We start from the raw sequence: 6,000 nt of genomic DNA, 5'->3' as shown, positions 1-6,000 counted from the left end.
ACACAGTACACATGCTCACTCAGTGGCATCTACCACCCCCGACCGACTAGCACAGTGAAATCATTGTTCATGCATGTGCATTCCAGTCCACTCTCCTTGGCTCCAGGTCACATTGATGTCACACAAACTGTTCTCATTATATTAACAATGACTGGACTTCTCCTGGACGGACCTCATAATATCTCTATCACTGACTTTTCTTCTAAGCTCTACTCCAGCGCTACATTTCAACTGCCTACTGGGTATCTCTCCCTGGAATGTCACACTCAACTTGCCTACGTCAGGAGTCAGCACCTTCCCCTCCAAACTCAACTGCTCTTTGTTCACAACGTCAGTGCAACAGGATCCACACTTTATTCCGACACTAACTCCCTCCTTTCCCAGGGCACTCTCATCTAATCAGTCCCAGGCCAGGCAGTCCTGTGTCTGCACTGATCTCTTACCATCCCTTCCTCCCTCTTCCCCCAAGGCCATTGCTCTGATTCAGGTCCTCATTCTCTTCCGCTCTGACCACACTGTTTGAATATTATTCATTCTATGTATATTTTTTGAAAGGTCAATGTATACCAGGCATTTATTAGGTACCAGGAACACAGCAGGGACCAAATGAGACAGCAGCCTTGTTCTGGCGGGGTTTAGAGCTTATTGCAGGGAAAAAGAAAACAAAGATAAGTAATGATGAAAGGTAAAAAAAAAATAATTCTCATTCTTGCCTCCTTGATTCAACAAAACAAGATCTCTATCATTATCTTGACCCTTTAGTTTTTTAGTTATTCTATTCTACCCATTTAAGTGACATGTAATGAAACCCCTCAAAATTCAAAGTTTGTACATAGTTGATGAGAAAAGAGTGGGAAAGCAAAAGTGTAAATTATTTCCCTAAACCTCTAACTCTTCAACTTTAAAGTTATTTTCATAAATTAAGAAACAACTTCTAAACTTCTGAGGATGAATAGAGTTAATTAGGCAAAAAGTTATACCTGTGCCTTGTCATAGCAAATGCTATGAAAAAACTACCTTTTGTTACGAGGAGGCAGATTTGTAGTGTAGGCCTGTTTTGATCATTTATTGGAAAACTAAAAGTCTAAATTATTTGTATTGTCCTCACTAAACTGACACTTACTAAGCCTCAGAAGCAATTGACAAGACTTGTTTGTTCATAATCTCAGTATTAATTGCTGAGTCTTAAGTCTTTATATACTTGAGTGACTCATTCTCTTTCACTAAACAAACATGTATACCAATCCCACTATGCACCACATGAGTCTGGCTTCTGCGGTGAGGTATATGGCATTGTAATTACCCTCAAGAAATCTGAAGACTGGTGTGACAAGGATTTGTGAAACAGTGAGAGAGATGAGAATTACAACAAAAACTCAAAGTTCTCCGAGACGAAAATGGGCAGGGATTAAGCAAAACTTCATCAGAGACACTTAGACTGGGTGGTCTTGAGGGATGAGTGTTTTCCGTGACGATGGAGACATTGCAGACGGAAGGAAAAAAGACGCACCCAGAGCCGTGACACAGCAGGCCATTCTCCACTGGGTCAACTGCCAATACATGACAGACAGCCCCAACGTTAGATAACAGTTATCAGACTTGAACAGAAATGTCAATACAGTGTCATACTTGGGCGAAATCAAGGTACTAGCCAGTTTCCAATGTCAGCTTGTTTGACAGGCGCTCAGGTCACCATGCGCAGTATGAAAAGACAAACACATGAATCTACTCCCAAAGCACAAACTACTGGTAACTTTTCAGCTGGACTCTGCCTTTAATCATTTCATAATTCTTCCAAGATCTTAAATTAATACACCACCGTGTGCCCAGGTTTCTCAAGGCAACCATGAATTTATTTTTTAATGGAACTTTAGCTCTGCCCACTGGTTTGTGTTATATAGCATTTTGATGTCTATGTTGTTACCACAGCAATAGGTAGAGAGTTAAACTTGGCATAGAACATGAGGCGCTGCTAACATTGTTTTATGAAGTACTTCCTGGTACTATTTCACCCGAAAGAGGTAGAGATAATACATTGAGCCGCTGCCTCTGAGGAAGAATCAAAGCCGGAGCAGAGTGGGTAGATAAGGAGCTGGGTTCCAAAAGGGTCCCATGGACCACATCCTGTGGCCAGGAATTAACAGCGCTCACCAGAAAAGTCTCTGAGGCAAAGAGTGGGGTGAACGCTGATAATAACGCCGATGTGACCGTGGCGTCCCAAAGAAGGAAAGGTTCTTGGGCTTTCCAGCCTAATTGAACCCGGTCACTTTTTCACTGTAGGCTCAGGGACCTTCTGTGAAACAAACACTGAGCAAATAATGAGTTAGATAATATTATAGTTTCAAAAAAAACTATATTAAGAACCTTACGTAAACATTACTAAGTGAAAGAAGCCAACGTGCAAAGACCACAAACTGTTTGATTCCAACCATATGACATTCTAGAAAAGGTAAAAAAAAAAAAGAAGAAGAAAAACAAATCAGTGGTTTCCAGGGGCTGGGGAGCAATGACTAGGCAGAGCACAGAGGAGTTTTAGAGCAATGAGATGATTCTGTAACGGCAGATGGATGTCGTTATACATTTGTCCAAATGCACAGAAAGTACAGGCCACCAACAATGAACCCTAATGTAAATGATGGGCTTCGGATAACGACGAAGTGTCGGCGCAGGTCCATCAACAGTGACAAATGACCACTCTGGTGGGGAATGTTAACAGTGCAGGCGGCTGTGATGTGTTGGGTCACAGGGCATATGGAAAATTCTCTGCACTTTCCGCTAACTTAAGCTGTGATACGGTTTCTCTAAAAAATAAAGTCCCTTTTAAAACCTCTATTACATACATTCTATATAGGAAAACTACAAAATAAAAGGGACGTCCTCTCACTGAGCCGTGACCCCCAAAGTCCTGTCTCTGTGTATTGAAAACAGTGCCCTGGGCGGACAACTGCTGACTGAGCCCTGGGCCAGTCACCGCAGTGGAAACCGCAGTGGGAGAAGCAGGAATCTTGTTCCCGAGTCTCATCTGACTGGGAAAGGGGAAAATCAGCTGTGAAACAATTGGAAAAGCATATTCAGCTAGTATGTGTTAGGTATAACTCAAGTGCCAGGCACAACGGGAGTAGGCTCGGGTATTTAGTCGTGACTTGTGGTCCTCTCCATGGAGCTGACAGTCTAGGTGGAGGGAAAAATAGTAAATCGGCAAAAACACAAATCGAATGCATGTTATACAGCCTGACGTAAGCAGCTACAGAGTACAATCTGCTATAGAAGGCCTTTCTGAGGAAGTGACATTTGAACTTACGCACACTAGTCAGTTGAAAAGTCAGGGGGACCAAATGTGTGAAAGCCCTGAGGTGCGGACAGCTTTCCGTTCTGGAAGGAGAAGCACACTTTCTGAAGGGGGTGCGTGTGAGAGGAAAAGGGAGATCTGGGCAGCACCCAGCGTGCAGGGCCACGAGGACGGGTCGAGGAGTTCGTCTTCTGTCCCTCGGAAAAGGGAACCTTCCAACAGTCTTCGGCAGAGAAGCGTCCAAACATGCTCAGTTTCCACAGCACAAGGAGTTAGGAATCACTCACTCATCAAGTTTGCTGATCCAGTCACCGATTCAGTCTCTTGTGAAATGGAAGTCCAGAGAAAAAGGGAACCACTTGGGTTGAAGCTTACGTCTGACTTTGGTCAAAAACTCCAGAAGGTTGGTGTTGCGGTGAAGGGGGTGCAGGTGCACTTATTAGGAAGCTTATCACACAGCTGCAAGAAGCTCCCATCAGCAGGCCAGTGTCTCTGCATGTGTGTGTCGTGCAGGAGGGGTGTAGGTTTTCCATCCACAGAGCTTGCTGTGAGCCAGCGAGAGAGAAAGGTGCTGTGTGAGGGGGAAGGACAAACTGAAAGTCACAGTAGTCCCCTAGCATCAGGGCATTGCATCTCTGCCCAGTCTCTGCTATTGTAACCCAGTTTTCTCTGAGAAACACAACATCATCACTAGTCACCAACTAATGCCTTGGCCAGGAAATAATTAAGAGTCAGTTAAAAGCAATGTGGGTCTCAAGTGAATGGAACTTGGACAGGGGAAAGAAACAGTGGCAAGGTGGGCCAGGCCTCCCCTCCTCTGCATCTTTTTCTTTCCAGTGCTTCACTAGGTATCAGGAAGCTCAGTTCCATACCCTGCAGTTGCAGTCTGGCTGTGTGACCTTAAGTCAGTCCCTTCACTTCTCTGAGCGTATCACTTCATCGCTCCAGTGAGAGTTGGACTACATGCTCACAGAGGGCCTTTTTCATTCTCAGAGTGATCCTCTTCACTGAAAGTCTGTCCTTGAGACTTCTCACAGCAGAAATGGGGCAGAGAGCGGGGAGGGGGCACAACAGAGAGGGGACTGGAAGGGTTCTGCATTTTAACAGCTGCTGAGCTCACATCAGCCTTGTGGTCTGTCTGTGTCACTCTCTGGCAACAAGCACCCAGCTCGTTAAAGAACAGCCCAGGGGCTAGGAGAGTGCCCGGAAGCGTTCTGCTGCGTGCTCCACGCTGCCCGTTTCATTTGTCATCCTCCGAGCGAGTCCATTAAGTGCGAACCGACCTCACACTGCAAGGTGGGGAGAGCCACCGGCATTTTGGAGTTAGAAGGCCTGCTCCCCGGGGTCACGGATGATCACCAAACTCTCAGATAAGATTGCTTTTGAAAATATCTGAAGTTTAGGTTTTATAGATTCAAAAATATCCTATTTTATTCAGTTGTCTTTGAAATAGGTTTGCATTTTGACACATAATGTTCTCATACATTAAACAGTCTATGAGGGGGATGTCAAGATAAGATTTGCTTTATAATGAGAATTGTTGCAACTTTGAGATTGGTACATGGGGATTCAAGATACTCTTCCTTTTGGTTTCACATCTGTTTTTAAATGTTGCCTGCTAAAGTTTTAAAAACAGAGTGAATTTGGAAACTAAAAGTACCCATATTGGATTTTCCAAATATATGTGCAAATTCCATGAATAGAACTAGATGGCTCAATAGATTAGGGATTGGTAAACTAGGTATGACCCGTGGGCCAACTCTGGCCTGCTTCCTGGTTTTGTAAACAAAGTTTTATTGGAACATAGACATGCTTGGTTTTGTACGTATTGTCTATGGGTGTGTTTGGCAAATTGAGTCATTGCAACAGATCATTTGGCCTTTACAGAAAAAGTTTACCAACCACCACTCTACAGAGTCTAGTTTAAGTTACCTTTGCCTGATGTGTCCCACAGACCACCGACACCTGGTCCCAACCTCATCCCTCCTATGGCACCGAATGTTCAATAGGAACAGAAAGGCAGGTCAGGGCTGTCCAACAGAACTTCCTGTGGTGGCAGCAATGTTCTACACCTGCACGGACTCACGCAGCAGCCCCTGGCCTCATGTTACTGCTGAGTACTTAAATGTGGCTGGGGAGATAGAGAACTAAAGGAATTCCTAATTTTATTTATTTTAATTAAATGTGAATAGCCACAGATGGATAGTGACTACCATAACAGACGGCACAGAGCTAGAATTTTGATGCCTTAGCCAATGAAGGTGCTGATAAATGTTTAATAACAACGCATGTGTAATATACCTATACACACATGCGCGTACACACACACACACATCCTTGATCTCTAAGTTTGCCAAGTTCGCTGGTTCACTACGGTGTAAATACTCTCACTACGGTAAATTACAGACTACCAAGTGCAGACCTGAGAAGAGACACACAGAGCTGGTTCTCATGGGCCAGTGCCTGCCAGTGGCTGGCCTCGGCTCGGGGGGGCTAGTGCGTATGAGGTAGCAAAGAAGCTCAGAAAAGCCAGAGGCGAGCCAAGACGCAGGATTCTTTTGTGGCTCTGAATTAAGGCAGGAAAAGAGAACAAGAGCCAAGAGTAAAATTGTCAAAACACAGGCAGGGCAACAAAGGAAGGAAGTGAAACCTGAAAGGGCAGTGCAGGGAAATAAATTACTACAGAGCAGCCTCCTTCCATCTTAGCCTCA

The sequence above is a fragment of the Sturnira hondurensis genome, unplaced genomic scaffold (genome assembly GCF_014824575.4).
Source record: "Sturnira hondurensis isolate 20B ecotype Veracruz unplaced genomic scaffold, ASM1482457v3 Scaffold0006413, whole genome shotgun sequence".
NCBI lineage: Eukaryota > Metazoa > Chordata > Mammalia > Chiroptera > Phyllostomidae > Sturnira > Sturnira hondurensis.
The sequence above is the reverse complement of the archived record's forward strand: the minus strand, read 5'-3'. Positions refer to the sequence as shown.